At 41.8% G+C, this 18,620-nt stretch overlaps 1 protein-coding gene across 1 annotated transcript in view; it reads right to left on the reverse strand.

The window, feature by feature from the left end:
* Positions 1 to 18,620, reverse strand: part of TENT4B (terminal nucleotidyltransferase 4B) — a 45,001-nt gene that overhangs the window by 25,239 nt on the left and 1,142 nt on the right. The window lies entirely within an intron of this gene.

Here is an 18,620-nt window from a genome sequence, read left to right on the forward strand (position 1 = left end):
ATCTCTTTAAATGGGATCCGTCTTATTCCTAGGTAGTCATAATAAAGCTCTGTGGCAAAACAGAAAATTAAGCAGCGTGCAAACACACACAAACTTGTATTACACACACAGTGAATGTTACTAAATAATGCAGAAAAAACAAAATCTGAACTTTTTCAGTAATAGAATGCTTGAAGACTGATAGAAAAGTCCCCACCAGCACACCAGTTGGAAATACTACAGAGATATCTGCGTTCCATCTGCTCCAGCACTCTGTGCTGCCAGGACCGCCTGGGCTGCACAGCCCCAGCATGCAGAAGGCAGGCAGAAGCTGTAAAGGCTCAGGACTACACCTGGAACTGTATTTCCCTGCCCAAGAATGGCCACTGCCAAGAAATAAGAGAATGATTAATTAAAGGCAAGACAAACAGAAGTAGCCACATGCAGATTTCAGAGCAGTACAACATGACTTAGAGGCGTGACTCCAATTAATGTGGAGTTAACTCAAGCTGTATTGAAAATTAAAATTCAAGGTTATTCACTGTCTTAATCAACATCTATTATAGTCGCTGTTTTTCAAAACAATTTGTTTGGATTAATGGAATCTGTTTAACAAGAGCCTCTAGTGGAATTTTGTATCTTTAGCCGAAATGAAGATCAAAGAGACCAAGAAGTTATTTTTGGCATCATAACAGTATTTTATTATTTAATGCCATTACATTCATTAGTTATTTTAGATAAAAGTCCTTAAAAGGAGACTTGTTTTTAGAAGGAAATTACACTGTAATAAACCTGATTTCACCACAGAGAAATTATTTAATTTGGCTTTATAGTCATACTGAAGTATATCAACACCCGAGACCCACTTAGGATGCATGGATAGAGTTCTCTGCAACGCCTAAGAGCATTGGTTTACTGTATTTATTACAGCAAATAGCAGTAAATGAGTGGGTCTTTGTCCTATACTTCAGGAAATCTTAACATGCGGGGAAAAGAAAAATAAAATAGTCTCTTACACTTTCTCTGAGTATGTTTTATAACAAAGCGGAGCTGCATCACACCGTTTTCATGCCCAGTAAGCTGATTCCATCAGAATTTCACAGACTGAACAGAGTTACAGAGAAGAGAAGCCACTAAATGTATTGGATTGTCGAGTCTGTTATGTTTACCCGACAGGGATAGTGATGCATCAGTAAAAGATAAATTATGGCTGCAGAAGTTGTAATCACAAGAAGGACTTCCCGCCGTACCATCACTGAATAGCACCACGAGAAAGACAAGTCTGCTAGACTCAAGCAGTTTAGGTGAAAAGCTGCAGCTTTGTTGCAGATGCAAGCACTATGGAACACAGCGCATTACATTTCTTTTGTAGTTTGATCACACCTTGCTTTATTTCATAGCACAACTTAGAGCTCTAAGTGTGCAACTCAGGGTTCTCAAAATAGCTTACTTATATCGAAGATGTTGTTATTCTGGAGTATGAATCTTACCACACCTCTGACAATCAATTAAAAAATAATCATGTACAAATAAAATGTTGTTTGTGTTTTATACGCACGGCACGCAGGCAGATAGAGGGACAAGCACCTACACTTGACTATGCCCTTCAGCTACCTGAGACACCAACCAGCACAACTTGCTATCGCTCTACATCCAGAACTGGAACCGAGAGTGATACTGGGAGGCACGTCGCCTTATGAAACGTTAAGTGGAGGTACTATAGGTTTCACTTTGCACTAGGACCCCAATATAGACTAAATGACCAGCCCCCTGTGCCCACAGAGCTCAATGGCTTGGGGGAAGCTGACCCAACACCAGTTCCCAGCCCCACCAGCAGCTGCCCTGACCGGGACCATGCCCTGGAGCTTCCCTGCCTGCCCCGGGCAGCCAGATAGATACAGGTAATTCTGAACGGGTTTCCTTACCCACAGGAAAGCACTTAAGCGTTGCCTTTGCATGCCAACATGCAGTATTATGCTAACCAGAGTGTTAAGTTTTAATTGAAAAATTTTCTGCTTTTGTCATTCTGGAATTGTGTTATACTTCCACTCTCCTCTGGCTCTTCTTCACTCTTCATTTCACAGGAGAAATTATGCAGGCATGCATGTTCTAATTTCTCTCATCAGGGTGTTACCCATAGCTTCTGCTCCAACTCTTAAAAACGACCGAGTTAAAAATTCTGCTCATCCATCCCAAAGAGTTTCCTCTGCCTTGGGCATATATATTCTGTTGCATAGAAAATGACATTTGCAACGTCACTGAAGATAATTTAAAACAATGTATAATAACCATATGCAAAAAAAATAAAATAGTGTTCACGCACTACAATATAACCTTTGGCAGGATTTTCTGAAGGAAGCTTTGTTTTCAGAATGATGAATATCTAAATTATTTAGCACCTCCGCAGACAGTGAGCAGAAGTAAGCAATGAACACACAGATGACTTTTGCCTTCCCAGACTCTATGCTTTAAGATGAACCCCTTCTGATTTAAGAGTTTATTGATTTTATACTCACACTTGGATAGGATATCTGCAATGTACCCCTGTAGCACCAAATAAGCCTTTTGTATCTGAATTTTCTTTGGATGAATAATTCCTATAGGACAGTGTTGTCGCCCCTACCATTTTATGTCTCCTCTGGAGAAAAAAAAAAAAAAAGAAAAAATCAAAGGCAACAAGGAGAAATATTGTAGAATCTCAGGTTTATAACCGTCTTTGGCGTCTTTGGGGAAGAATGCGAAGGAGGAACAGGAGGTATTTTAGCTTCTTGCAAGCATCAATACTTAAAAGAGTCCTAACTGCATCCATCCCTCCACTCCCGAGAGGAAAGCTAGCATTGCACAGGAGGAGAGAGAATAAGTTCTGTTTGAAGCTTCCCAAAGTGTTTAACTAAGAAAAAGACTGTACTGGGTTTGCAACTGTAAAAAAAAGAAAAACAAACAACAACAACAAAAAAAACAAATTATGGCAGGAAATTCTTATCCTTTGTAAGTTTCATGAACTGAACAAAGCTTTTCCCTCTCCTGTGTGCGACCTACTTGGTCCTGAAGTGGTTTTGAACAAAATTGTAACTAAGATAAAGGGAAGACACAGAGCGCTCCAAACCTCCCTCTCCCCCTCACTGTTTTATTTATTTTTATTTTAATATTTATTTTAAAAGCAACCTTGACACTCCACAAGATGGGGAATGCAGCAGCTTCCCAAAATAACTTTCACTTTTAACATTTTCTTCCACGAGCTTAATAAAATAATTTCTAGATTACTATTACCATCTACATGTGTTGAATAACAAAAGCAGGAACAGCAGACACTGCGAAGATCACGAATTATTTTCCCACCTACAAACTCAGGCAAAACCAAACATTAGAGTAGTGAAGAGAACTGTAAACATGAAGCATCTGCTGAGGTCCTCCCTCTCCCTACCACCTGGCTCTCTGTAGCATACAAATTCTTTTAATATTTGCTAGGTTTCAAGCTACTGAAAAACCACCTAACTGCACCTGCAGGCGATTTATAGGCAGTTAAGTTTTGTGGTGACTGATACATCAGACTTCATAAGAAACTAAAATTGTGCATAATAAAGAAAACAATTTTCAAAAGCCTCAGAGACTCTGACCATCACTTTTTATACGCTTAGTTACTGAACGGTATCAATATATTATAGGTCATGTATGAACCATATTTTGAGCCACATATGCACTACGGGAGCTTTAAAATGAAACTTCTCAAAAGATGTTCGTATTAGTAACCTGACAAAAGCAGGGAAGCTTAAGGAGCTGGGTTTTTGATCACACACGTTTTTCCTTCAGTTCAGTTCAGACATACAGCTTCACAGACCATCTCTTCACAGTTTACCTAAAAACTGGCTTGCAGAAAAAACAGGTAGTCTGCTGCCATATGATTACTAAACAACATTAAAAATCAAGATATCTACTGTATAAACAGGTTCCTAAGATGCAAATGGAGAATTTCACTTAGCAGAGAGCCAGGCAAATAACATTTATTTCTGCTCCCTTCTGTTATAGCCCAGGCATTTTTTATCAGTCCCCGGCTTCTCAGAGACAAGGTCTGTCGTAACAGGATTACATAAACCCCCCAGATCCATCTATGGCAAAGTTAGCCATGTTAAATCCCACCACCAACTTCTAAGAGCCCCAGGAGAACCTCTTGTCGCTTCCACCATGACGGCAAGGGGCAAGAAGAAGCCAGTGGAAGAAACACCTTCAGGCAGTGTTAGCTACATCCAGAAGACCACCTGTGGCAACCAAGCAGTATTTGAGTAACTTTCAGTATTTGCCCAAGAACAGCTTGACGTTTCCAACTAGCATTTGTTGTCTGCGTATTAGTTCACAGATTGCCTTTTAGGACTGAGGGAGGGCAAAATTTTCACAAACAGGCAAGTGATTCAGGAACCCAGATCCTGCTTTCAGGACTAATGTCTTTCAGGATTAATCACTCTGATACTGAGTTTGAAAACACATTTCTGAATGGAGTTAGTTTGTTCACTTCAACAATTTATGGTGGACTGATCATGCACATTTCTTCAAACGCTGTAGAGTAAAAAAAGATGCCACTAAATTTACATTACAAGACCTATGATTTCTATCCTGTGCAAATACTTGAAAGCATACTGCATAGTCCCCTCTTTCTTCCTGCCAATCAACACCCATCCCCCCCAAATCCCTCAAATTAATGTAGGGGGTTTTATTTTATGTTCTGGATTTAACATTAACTTACAGCTTTAACTGCATCATAAAAGGCACTTAAACAGCCCTGCCTTATGGAAATGGCCAAAGTGTAGGGGAGACGTATTAGAACACAGGAGAAAGAAGCAATGCGGGCATTTCTTTTCAATTATTTACACTGTTATCCCCACCTTGTCATGTTTTTTATTTATTTTATAGGCCCTTTGCTTCAATCAGGATGAATGCTGTCTTCTTTAAACTCATTCAAGTTATTTCTAATTAAAACAGTCAAGCACATTCTTTAGTCAAGAAGTAAGAGAGTCCTTTTCCTACCAAGGTAGAGGCAAGCATTTTTTGTCTGTTTATAAATTGCAACGTGTGCTTTGTCTTCTTATAATACATTCAGATGTACTAGAATTTTTTGTACAAAAATTTGTCTTTTAAGAGGAAAAAAAGTCCTACTGAACCATAGTTATAAATCAGATGCTTGAATTAGTCCTACCAATAAGCAGTCTGAAGTGTAACTCTGCAACTGACCCACCAGCTTTTAAACCCATGCATACTCGGTCCTGCTCCCTATTTTTACAGCATTCCCAGCAAAACCATCAAATTACAACTGGAAAGACCATTTTGAGAAGCACCCTTACTTCCAATTGTTGGTGTTTTGGTTTTTTTTTAATCATACTGTACATTAGAAGAATCTAGCTGAATCACTACTTGTGTGGGAATAACCTTCTATTTCTTCCCTGGAAAGTATCTACATATCATCCCTCCTCATCTCTGTAGGCAAGTGCTGTGAGAGTCTGCTGCTTCTCTTCTCCCAGGCAATAGGTTGCCAAAGCCAGGCATGTGTTTTGCTAACAGACGAGTGGGGGGAAAAAAAAAATAATTAAGAGAAACCGCTCCCTCAACTGAGCTGAAAGAAAAAGTGCTAACAAAAGAACACAAGGAAGCAGGAGAGAAAGGTTTTGTGCAGGAAAAACAAAGTGGGAAGAGCAGAGATGGGAAATAGCTGGTTTATTTCATAATGACAAAAAGGCTTCAACTCTGGTAATATCTAATTACCTTGAAACACACCAGTAATTCCAACGTCTCCTATAAAATACTACCACCAGGTTTTCCTTTAGCTCGCTTGTAGAAAAGTGTTAGTCTCTTGGAACAGTTACATACGCAGAGCAGCTATGCAGTTTGCAACCTCATAATTTAAAATACAGATATATATTTTTAAGCGCCTTTAAGTTTAAAGCGCAACTGTTAGCATGCACTTCATACATTCTGTAATTACAACTTGGGTTAAGTTTCCAAGCAGATAAAACCAGAGAGGAGTTAAAGGTACCTATTTCCTGTAGTGGGGAATTAGTAATTTCTCAGCCTGACAATTCCCTTTGCTTAAAAAGCTCTCAACTCAACTTTTTTTAAACAGGAGCTTAACAAGAAGTAAAAGTAACTATCAGTAGCAGTTCAATTTATATTAGCTGAACTTTCCCAATAACACTGGTGCATCTGGGTTTGTCTTAGGATTGTAACGAAAGCTACAGACAGCAAATCCCTGCAATGCTTGCGAGTAGGTCTGACCGCTTCTGCACCAGCACAACAGGTGGGAGAAGGAGTTAAAAAAAAGGAAAAAAAAGTTTATTAGATCAGTTTTGCAAATATCACCAGTGGTGTTACTATCAAAGCAGAACAGAGTGATACAGCAGGTCAGCTAATACGCCTTTCTGTTCGTCTTCATAAAGCCAGGCTACCAGGAGAGTTCTTTATACATCACTAGCATATTGCTACTATTCTGTCAGTGTAGTAAACATTATCACATAAACAAACAGTCTGTGACCTGCCAATAAATGACACCGCACTCTATCTGGGCAGAGGTGAGACTCACACACTCCCTGCAGGCTGACTTTCGATGAGTGCTTCTGATGGATATTGTGTGCTCGGAAAAAGATCTCCATCTGGAGACTGATCGGAGCTAAAAACTCGCACCAGAGACCTTTGTCACCACGTAAACAGCTGCGTGAGTGGCGGGTCACCCAACATGCAGCCAGGCAAACCTGGCACAGGTCTCAAAACAGGGGTTTCTGACACAGAAGAGTGGAGAAACGTCCTCTACTTTCACACACACAGCAGGTTCTGCCTGGCAAATAAGTCTTCTTGCTTATGACTTGATAAATTATTTGACTTGAAAGATTAGTTAAATGAAAGGAAGGAGAGCAATGTAATTGTCTCCCGTTTCCTTCCATCACAGTTGATTTAAACTTTCAAACATCCACCCAAAATTAGCCCACCCCAGTCCCTAAGAAGGAAGGGAGACACTACCATAACCCCAGGCTTACACTGTTCACCTCAAAGCCACATCAAAAAGCTGTTTAAAGTCCAAGTTCCTACCTGCAGCTGGTACTGCTTACACCCTTGTCCCTGCAAACCAGTAACGCACTGGGCTAACTCCAGAAAGCCACCTCACATCCATCTGTGCAGCAAGCCTGCTGTTTAGCTGCTAAGGAGGCCAGAAGAACCAAGAACAGAATAAAACTCCAAATACCTCTGCTTCAGTAACACACTAGCTCAAACTTACAATAATTTAATATAAAAATATTAAGTCCAGTAACTAGACACAGCTGCAGTTTGTTAATACCTTTTCAGCTCCAGCATAAGAACATTCTCAAACTAAATGTGAAGTGCCAGTAAGCCACCTGGAAAGTCAATGCAGATTCCTAAAGCTTTCCAATATTTTCTAACATTCACAGTTTGGGGAGGCTTTTTTTTTGTTTGTTTGTTTGAGAGGAGGGAATTTTGCACAGCATTTTGGAACATTCAATGAATGAAAAAGTGAACCACAAGTCACTTTGGTCGCATCTCCTATATTAGAAGTATGCAAAACTTCTTATGAAAAGATTTGAAATTAGCACTTAATATTAAAACCACAAGGTTTTAAGTTTGTATGTTAAATTTATATTCTTCAAGCAAAATGGACAGTGACCCCAACTTATCTGTTTGGCACATGTTCCGAACCAGCTTACCACCCGTTTATTAGTTGTTTCTGCACTTTGGTGACACTCTGCTCCAGTACCGATACAAGTTTAGAGGTGCTGCTGTCATACACAGGCAAAATTCAAATCCCAGAAGCACTTCTCCCTCGCGGTTCCAAACGCTCAAAAGCCACTGAAGTGGGTGGAATTTGGAGGAGGAGGAACAAGCAACACATACTATGGCAAAGTACAAGGAGCATCTCAGGTAACTTTTTACTTTGATTATTTGTTATCTTTACAGTATAGGTGCGCACAGTGAACTATGTTCAGACTAAACAGCGCCATATTCCTTTTGGGACTCATGACACAGTAATATGTTCCCTTAAAGGAATATATTAGAAACTATTTGTTCACGTTCTGGTTTGTTCTCTTGTGCTCAGACACTCCCACTTGCAAGGCAGGATGCACGGGCACCAGAAAAACCAAGGGCCTGGAGCAGCAGCACTCAACCTGCACAATGTTTTGGAGAGTCATCAGCCTCCTTTTGCTCTGGTTATCACTCTGAGATAGAAAGCTACAAACAGAAACTGTCAGAAAGGGAGAATGCCTAAGCAGGTCACACACAAATGCTTCCTGAGGTCACCTCTATTAGTCCAGCAAGAGAGATGCACGCTCAAGAGCTCTGATGTCAGGAACTGGAAGAAATGCTTCCTCCTCCAATGTAGGTGACTGGTCTCGTCCTTCAAAGTACCTGTAGAAGCCAGTCCTGACTAAGCCTGTAGATCAAATCATGGATTTTATCATCTTCTTTCCACTAAAGCTTCAGCTAGTACATCTGTCTGAAAACTACCAATATAAGCCTAGAAAATACTTCACTGAAATACCTTCCATGAGTCCAAAATCCTAAAATTCACAGACATCAACAAATGCTGAAAGAGGACTTATAAATGATTTCACGCAACCACCTCAATTGCTGGGTTCTGCTTGGACATAAGGACGAAAGAATCAGCACACGGTGAAAAAGTGGGACTTTACTGGTTTGAGTTAAATCCTCACAATTGACCCAGCCCTAATACCAGGCAGGTGAACGCTGTAAGCCACTCTAGGACGGGACATCCCCAGCATGGCACAGCTCCTCACACTGCCCACAAGTTGAGCATTAACACATTTGTGCGCAGTGTCCCAACAAAAGCAGCAAATGGAGAGCGAGGGGGTGTGCTGAGCTCTGAGACCCGCTCAAGATTCATCCAACTCACCGAAACCACTCTCAATATAACTTCAATAATAATTCAAAGATTAAGCAAATGTGTCTATGGTCCCAAAAGTCTGAGTAGAAGAGGCTGCAGTGGAGACCAGCTACCAGAGAAAGGTAAGAGGATCTCTGCGAGCTCCACAAACGGCCGAATCAACAGGAACTTGAAAGAGCGTGTTCCAGCACGCCTGAAGCAGGTAGGCTTCAGAGGAGCAGAGGCTGAAGTGAACTATTCCAGCATATAATGCTCAGTGACTTAATGCCTACAGGCAAATACCACATTATACAAGAAAGGAGAGAGGAAGTTTGCTATCACAGAGTTATTCTCTTCATCTGCTCCAAGGTGCTGTTATGCCAGGAGCTGACACTGCTACTTACTGCCATTGAAACATTACCTTTATTACCTTTTACCACCTGTATGTGCCCTGTCAAAGTTGGCCAAGTTGTAGCAAGGGCAGCTTCAGAAGAATTCAAATTTAGATAGATTTTAGCTAAGAAAACGGTTGCAGCTGATGTACAACGTAATTACAACAAAAGCAAGACAGCGCTGTCCTTTCTGCCTAATCTCAAAAACTATCCCGTAAGAGGAAACAGCTCGATGAGACAAACTTCGCTTCACCTGATGGTGGAAGCAGAGGTACATGTGAAGAAGCTGCTTACCTCAAATAACGAACTATCTCTTCAAGGCAAAAATCAACATGAAAATTTCCTCCTGTGCTCCCATACCTGCCAAGTATGACCGCTACAAGGAGAAATCCCCATGGATGAATGAGAGTCAAGCACTGAGTCCAAAACATAACAACAAGCCTAAATACATAGAAGATCCTCAAGCACATGAGTTGAATCACCCAATTGAAGATGAGTGTCACATAATAAAGCAAAAATAAAACCAAATAAACTATCAGAACTTCATTTTTTCAGCCTGGCTCAATACTGACCCAACACTGTGATTTGCAATCATGAACATTATTCAGATCAAGATAGTTCCCTTATTGCACTATGTTTAACCCAAGACTTCAACTGACAGTTGTGGAAAGCATGCCGACCAGGAACACTTCTGAATACCTAAGAGATAAAGCCACTGCACAAGGCACAAGTCCACACTAAAACCTCACCCAATTTTCAAAAACAATACGCACACTTATTTTAGATTAAAGCCAAAAATCTCACTGAGGGAGAAGAGGGAGGAATGTAAATGCATATAAAGGAGTATGCTTTTTGTAACAACCCCCTTGAAACAAAACAAACAAAAAAAACCCCAAACCAAAAAAAAAAACCAACCCAATCACTTTTGCTTTTTGTAATATGTAAGAAAAATATCAGCTGTTCCTAAAGTAACAGAGGAAGCGAACAGCTTTAAAATTAACACGGTGAGACAAAAACTTAAGAAAAGAAGAAAGTCACGTTATCTCACTTCCTCAGTCTAGATCAATCACAACATCACAAGGTCAGGCGAGGTCAACAAGCTTTGATTAAGGACTCACTATCTTCAGACTACACATTGACACGTAACAGTAAGATCAACACCTTAGTCATCAGACTACAGCAAGATATTCCTGCATGCTGTATTTTGGCGGTATTCTTACTCTAATTACAGTACAACATTATAGGAAGGGCTTATCTATACTAGATATTTGCAACAGGTTAATGCAAGTTCTTCCAGATTTCACTGGGCCCATAAACAAAGTAATTGTAAGAAAGCACATGACACTTTAAATGTGTGTACTTAAATCTACCTGGAAGTAAATCTAAACTGAGTGAAGACGGACTAGCAATGTTCCTACTCACCTACACACCTCTTCCTCTACTACCCTCATTTCCCTGACTGGGAAGTTTCTACAGGAGTTTAATGCTTGCATTTGCCCTGTTATGTCCCATTACTTGCAGAATCACACCACTGTTTCCTCCATGCTAACAACATTTTCAATGTAGTGTTGGCTATTTCCCCCCCAATAAATCATGCCAAGACGGAATAGTGGAGATGCACAGACACTTACTTCGAAACTAAGCCTCTGCTACCATAGTCTCCTCCAGTAAAAATCCTTTAAAATGCAATGCAAAAAAACTTGCAAGAGGTATGCAATACAGAATGGTGATGGAGAATTCCACACTGTGAAGCCTTCTCAAGCAATTGTACCAAGACTGTGCCTCTTCAGCTGCACACTGATTTTGAATAATTCAGATGTAGTTCTCGTGCCATGGAGGACATTACGAGAGCATCAGAGAGGCTGATCTGAATGAGGGCTGCCAAATAATCTTAATTGTCACCACGGGAGGAAGCAAATTAACAGATGTTGCTGATGTACTGGCATAAGACATCCTCAGACCCAGTCATGCAGGCAGTTCCTCCTCACACTGAGCTGATGGGCTGCAACTGCCCTGGAGCAGCTGCCTCCTACCTGCAACCTACCCTCAGAGCTTCTACCTACCCTCAGAGGTTCACCCCGGAGGTGGCCATGGCCACCATGGTCTGCACTGCTCAGTCTCACGCAAATTTTGTGACACAGCTTTAAGGTTCAGAAAGATAACCACCAGGGACAGCTAGTATCAGAAGATATATACTGAATGCAGCAATACTAATACATTAATTGCATGATAATGATACAACACATGAGTATCGCCAATACAAAGTTATTGGAAAGATTTAAACAGGCTCTAGAGATCTGTAGAAGAGGGTTTTGTACAAACTTGCAAACAAGAGTTCTGCTGCCTCAATTCACGTCTATCTCTTGCTATGACACCAGAAGTTCATAGTATTCCTGGAAAAAATTCCTGCTGTGTTATCTATTGTAGGTTAAAGTTACAAAATGATTAAAGTTCAAATTGCTCCTTTTGTAAAGCTGTTTGCAGCCTAAGAAAAATATCTGAAGCCTGCATCTAATTCCTCTCCTTTTCTTGCTTATAGGAATATTTTCTGTAGCCCCAATTTCTAGGCAAACGGACAGAAATCAGTATTCAAATACGACTGACATCTTGAGCACTCTTTGCTAGTTCATCCAAAAAGATAATTAAAAAAGACAAATGCTCATGATTTAAGAAATTCTAGCATGTTCAAATAATGAATTAGCATGCAACCTGCTCAGCAAGAACAGCAATAGTATTTATTTACTCATAATATGCATTATGCCAGATTTCCACTGGTTATGTCGCTATATCACTACCAGCACACACACCTCTCAACATAATACCTAACCTGGCTCTGGGCCACGTTCTGCTACTGCTGCCAGATCCAACATCCAGCAAAAAGTGTAGGTACCATTGTTTTACATCACATGCAACAGAAACAAAAAAACTTTGAAGCAAAAGTCACCTCTTTAATTTTGGCACATGCATTATTTTGGAGCACATACCCCATATTCAGAGACATGTTCTGAACAATCAAATGAGGTCAATAAAAAGAAATACGAAGTATAATATTATTGCCTATTTTGATAGCAAGGTTACATACACAACTTCTCAAAATCACATTTTAAAGCTGTTTTGCAAATTCCCAAAGTAAAAAACAGACCTCATACTCTAACTTTAAATAAGTGAGTATAAGCTGCCCGGGAATAAAGTATAACAAACAGTAAGATGGTTAAAAAAAAAAGTTGAAGGAGAGAAAAATGCAACAATATGCTTTCATGATATGGGTCCCCATCTATTTGCTAGGACCAACAACACAATCTCAGCCTTCCTAAAACTGACCTTATACTAACAGTTTGACAATTAAAAAACAAGAGCTACAATCCCAATAGTTTAATATAATACTAATAAAGATGCAGGGTGAGATCTTTTTTCAACTGCATACCGCTACAGAAAACATGTATCAGCTCTTAGGAATCAGCAGGCATACAAGAGGGAATGACAAGCTCTTCCTATTACTTAATATAGACATCCCTATCTACCAAAAAAAGGCCGCCAAACTTCTGTTCCTTATATAGCCAGTTCAAGGTAAATAGGTGCCCAAGTCCCAAAGAGAAGGTAAGAATCGGAGAAAACAAAACAGTTCATACGAACACGTTCGCATGCTGTCTCCTCGCATGTGTAGAAACCCACAGGCCTCTGAAGTCCTCCTTAAATTGTTTAAACAAAACATGCAGAAATGTTGGCACCATTCCAAAATTCTGCAAGCACAAACAATACTGTTAGATAATATTTACAGTATATTTCCTAAAGGTTCCCTCAAACTGCCGTAGTCCAACATCTCCATCCCCCAGTAAACTTGTGTCTCTCTCCCAACCCCTCCAAAAGAAGCAATTTCTTACTACAGGAGGCTGTGGAGAAATATCCGCTGTCACTCCACAAAACACAGCTGACCGCCCCGGAGAGCTGCACAAGCTGTCACATGGGAGTCGCCAGAACCGTGCTGTGGCATGACTCAGGACAAGACCGACAGCGACGGTGGATCTTATCAGATGGATACAAGAGAAGGATCTGCACTCGAGGCATACCCTTGCACTTCTACCTTACAGCTTATGTACGCAGCTACAGAGAGGAGAAGGGGCTGTTCAAGAGGCTTTACTGGGGAGCAAGCAGGTTTGTGTCTATGAATGTTTCCTGAATAATTCATATTTATGCATGATGTACACGGTGAATTCAACTGCAACCTGCATTTTAACATACATGTCTTCCCTAATCCAAAGCGCATGCAGCTACTCTAACAGAAGATACGCTTAGAAGTCGTGCACGCACCTCGCTGTTTCACCAGAGATCAGAAGCCTGTGCACAAAAGTGCTTGTTTTACTTACAGGAAGCATTTGTATGTGTAATGAGTAATGCAACAGCAAACGAAGCACCACCCATGCATTTAATTCAAGCACTTAAGAGCACATGATGAAAAACAACACAATTGATTAGGATTTTATCAGATTTCCCTAAATTAGGCATTTAGCCCGGCCAGACGTTGTGCTGCTGGTACACATCCTTGATGATCTTAAAGGTCTTTTCCAACCTAAACCATCCTGATTCTATACTTGCTGTGCTCACTCAGCTCGTTCTGTTCATGCTCCAGCCCACGTGGGGACCACGCGAGGGCCTGAGCAGCTAAGAGCTAGAGAGACACCAGCTAAGTTATCTCAGGCAGGCGGCTGCATTATTGCAGCTTTGTGTCCTCTGGTCAGCTCAAAGCCTGGGGAGATGAGCTTGCACCTGCCTTAATGTACTTAGCTTCTTTCAAAAAAGAGATTAGAAGACCTGAGAAGCTGACAAATTTCACATAAAAAAAAAAAAAAAAATCACAATAGAACTTCTGTAGCAAAGACGTATGGCTTTAAGCTATTTTCTCCCTGAAGTAGTTATGATTTTATTTCACGGTACCCTCTGTAATCCTGGGCGACATGCTCGTAACCCTCATATCAAATAAGCTGAAGCCTGCTCGATTCTGTACCGACCAATTCAGCAGCCGGCAAGTGTGTGCACGTCCTCGTGCAGACCCCTCCTCTGGAGGTCACAGGATTCTCTCCCTTTCATGTTGAAGTTTCCATTAGTACTTCAAAACACTGTGCATTCAGTATTGCAAAATACACAGTTTTCTATTTAACCCAGGTTCCTCCTCAGGAGTACGTATTACCATTTTGCCTGCTTAAACTCACACATTAATTGGCTTCTTGCCTTTGGCTGCAGATTCCTGTGAAAACTAACCAGCTCCCTACAGAGTCCTAAAATCCACATCTCCTACCTGGGAACTGTGTACAAATTGGACTCTTTCCTTTGACACAAAAAATCACAGAAACCTCTGAGAAGACAGGCCAAACTTAGGTGCAAGTCTTTATTTTTGGGTTTTGTTATGCTCGAGGCTTCTGACTTAAGCAGTTCTTCCTGCCACTTCTTTAGCTAGGCTCGATCTAAACTTGGTGAAATCTGCAAAACATTCATTTCAGTATCCAAAAATATTTTTTCTTCCTTTTTAATTGTGACACTGCTAACATTATTCACTGTTGCCCTTGGGACGGACACACATGCACAGAATCCCCTCCAAAACCTCAACCCACGCATCCTTAGCTTTTGCGACTAAGTACTCTGCCAAGACAAATCCAATTAAACTTTTTAAAGGTACGTTATGTGTTAAATCAACAGTAACATCATACACACGCTGTAAAACTTTTCATTCATTTTCTGTGCTATCTGTTGTTTTTAGCACTACTGTCTGTTGACAAAGTCCCCAGAGGATGTAAGATGTGCTGGATCCGACTGGCACAAAGCAACTTGCAGGCAGCACTAGACAATTGATTTACAGCGGTATTCAGAAGACACAAAGTTATGAGTGCCAGAAGACAGTAGAGTACCTGTAATGCAAACATCTACGTTAATAACAGAACTGCAAGTCTGAAAACTTTCGGTAAGGGAAAATATTAAAGATAGATCAGAACGCAATGTATATAGGATAGTACCACTAACTGCAGGAGTAAAAACTGGCCACGTGTTGAACTGTCAGTTTTTCATCACTGGTGAATGTTAGCAAATATTATGCATGCTTTATAAGAAAACTATCTTGAATTCAAAACCAATACGGCTGTGGGTTGCTTTTTAATTATTTGGTTATCTCTTTGTATGTATAAATAGCATTAACTAAGAAAGTATGTTTCTCAGTAGAAAAACAGAGAAGAAAAAGCTGATTTGACTCAACAGATACTTAGCTTTCAACCAAAATCTTCATTTCAACATGTTTAACTTACCTAAATCTTTAAACAGCTAGTTACATGCTGCTATGTGTTTATATAGACTGTCCAACTAGCTAAAAATTATTGGACTGTTTTTCCAGACAGCTGATCAATATAATTGTGTGTTCAGAGCTGGTTTTGCACAGCTGTACACACAAGTAACATCCTTGCCCTGGAAATATGAATGCCACACGTCAGCTTTCAACAGTGTTTGCCAGCAAGTCAGGCCTAACCTTTCTGAAAATGGGACTGCTCCACAATGCTATTCAAAAGACTCAAATATTGAAGAGACTCAAAATTTAAAGTGATTAACTGAACAGAATTACAGGATGGTATATAGGGAAAAGCATTGAGCCTTTACTATTTTTTCACAATTTGCATCAAAACAATTAGGGAAGGAAAAGGTACCTGTTAACACATAAGTAATGCTGTAATAGAACGGCAGGTATCTTTTTTCCCAATAACTGTTAGAACTAGTCAAAACAAATTTGGGAATTCACGTTAGAAATAATAAATTTCAAATATTTACTACTTTACCAACAACCTAATTCGCTAGAGTACAAACCTTTCTATCCATCACTACTGTCGGGTGTCTCAAGACCCGAGACAGATGCCTTACAAGACAGTTATTAAAAAGAAACTCACATGCGGGAGGGATGGCAGCACCGCAGGGCACCCCACAGGCAGGTACGGGGAGGCTTCAGGCAGCCTTGCCAGCAGCCAGTCGGTCACTCCACAACCTTCACAAGACCTAAGCATTCTCTGTGCTTTTCTAAGAGGCTTCAGTTCCTTTTAGAAATGGTTTTCACAATTCTTCATTCAAGGTTTGTTAGCCAACTGCCTCCAAATACCTTTGGAATAAATAGCTTTTTAGAAGCAAACACCACTCACTTCCACAATTTAGGAAAAGCAATGTAGGGGTGTATCTCAGAGACGCTCTATCTTACCTTGCTTTGAATAACAGAAAGAGCTAAACCAGAATCTCAGCATCATGTAAATATATGCCACAAACTAGACAGTCAAGCCACATGTAGACTGACATATTTGAGTACTTTTTGATACTAGTTAAAAAAAAAAAAAAAAAAAAAAAAAAAAAAAAAAAAAAGAGTCCACAATATGCTTCCGCTTCGGAGTTTGAAACTGATTCAACCAAAATCTACTCTAGCAACAGACATCACCTTGAATCCTTTGGTACAGCTGCTGTTATTGTTATTAATATTATTAATCTCTTGCTGAAGCTCACCCTTTCCCCCCCCCATATCTTCAATACAAGGAAAGGGTTTATGGATTTATGAGAGAGAAAGGCACTTCTAAAAAATGATCCTCAACTTTCAAGTAAATAAGTGACAAGCTAGAAGATAAACAGAGTCCAAAAACTAACTTACAAAAATTCAGTACTAAGTACGTTTTACGCACGTTACTTTTAAGTCTTGTAAAGAAAGTTATGGAAGGTTTGGATGTATAGTTACTGGAGAACTTAAAGTAGCACACTTCTACAGTGTACTTTTATGAATTATTATAAACCTAGCAGTAAAGGTAACATAGGAGATGTCAATAAAATAGGGAGCCAGAGGTGGTAACATCTTCCAAAGCGACCAGCAAATTCGAATAGTCATTTGGACTAATCTTACAGAACGGTGATTTCGGAAGGCAAAGAAGTCAATGCTTTCCAGTGGGAGGGGCTGAAGGGCCCTTAGGTGCAAGTTGGGCACACAAAAACTTGACGCACCCAAATCGTTACTGATTTCTAAAATGAGCTGTTCCTGGCCTTCGACTGTCACCATACACCTCCGCCATCCGAACCCTGGAACGAAGCCAGATGAGTTTGTAAAGGAGGAGGATTGGAAAGGGTATTACACCTGCATGCACTATGCCAGAAATCCAGATATCCATACTTAACAAGTCAAATACATGTCAACGGTGCTCTTGCGGCGGGGAGGAGGGGTATGCTATGGATCAAGGCAAAGGTTATATTTTGAGAAGCGTGAACTTCAAAAAACAAAACAAAACACAGAAGTTATCAAATGGCTTTTACCCAGGGCATCACCCGTATCAAAAGCCATCCCCCATGTTTAAAAAAAGGGAGGAGGGAGGACTCAAAACAGTTTTCAGGTAAACAGGACAGAAGATACATATTTGCCTGCCCTCGATCTCTGGGGGCTCCTGCAACGCCAACCAGTGAGACCTAAGCTAACGCAAAAAATACTCAGATCAGCACACACGTTCCACAGACAGAGCTCCATGAAAATCATTAATAATCCCACACTGAAATCCATACTGCTCTATACATGCATGCAAGTTTATTTCTGAGACCGGGTGCCAGCGCACGCACACACCTTCTCTGTCAGGTCTTAGAAAACACACTCTCCGTGTAATTACCTAATCTAGGCGCTTTAACAGCAGTAGGTTACTAATTATTTTTTTTTAAGTTATAGATGCTACTACTATGCACGTGTCCCACAGGCAGCACAGTGCTTTAGAAGCGCGCTTGTCGGTGGCCGCAGCGCCGGCAGCCTGCTCGGCCGCCCCCAGCCCCGGCCGGCCCCGCAGCCGGCGGGGGAGCGGCAGCGACACCGGACACCCGACAACGGCCGGAACGGGCCCGGCGGCGGCAGACACCCCTGCTCGGAGGAGCGGAGTGCCTCACCGGGCCGGCAGCGTGTCACCCGCCTCACGTGCGGCCGCGGTGACAGCGGAGGAGCTGCGGGGAGCTGCCGTCCCCTGCGGATAGGCGTGCCCGCACCATTAGCATGCACACGGGCACAAGGGCCCGGCGCTGCCCCCCGCCGCACGCCTTCGTTCCCCCCCGCCTTCCCCCGAGCCGCCGCCGCCCCTGCCGGACGCGCAGCCCGGCCCGCCGCCGCTCGCCCCGTCGGCGCTGACAGCCGGGGCGGCGACCCAGCGCCCACCGCCTCCCCCCGGCGGGCCCGGCCCGGCCGCCCTGCGCCACCCGCCGTGGCCGGGGCCTGGGCCGCGCCCCGCCGCCGCGCCTCAGGTGCCGCGGCCCAGCTCCCCCCGCCGCACCTCGGTGGCCGCTCCGACACCGCCGCCCGGCCCCGGCGGGCGGCCGCCGCTCCCCGGGGCGGGGAAGGGCCAAGG

This window comes from Chroicocephalus ridibundus, chromosome 4 (genome assembly GCF_963924245.1).
Source record: "Chroicocephalus ridibundus chromosome 4, bChrRid1.1, whole genome shotgun sequence".
Classification (NCBI taxonomy): domain Eukaryota; kingdom Metazoa; phylum Chordata; class Aves; order Charadriiformes; family Laridae; genus Chroicocephalus; species Chroicocephalus ridibundus.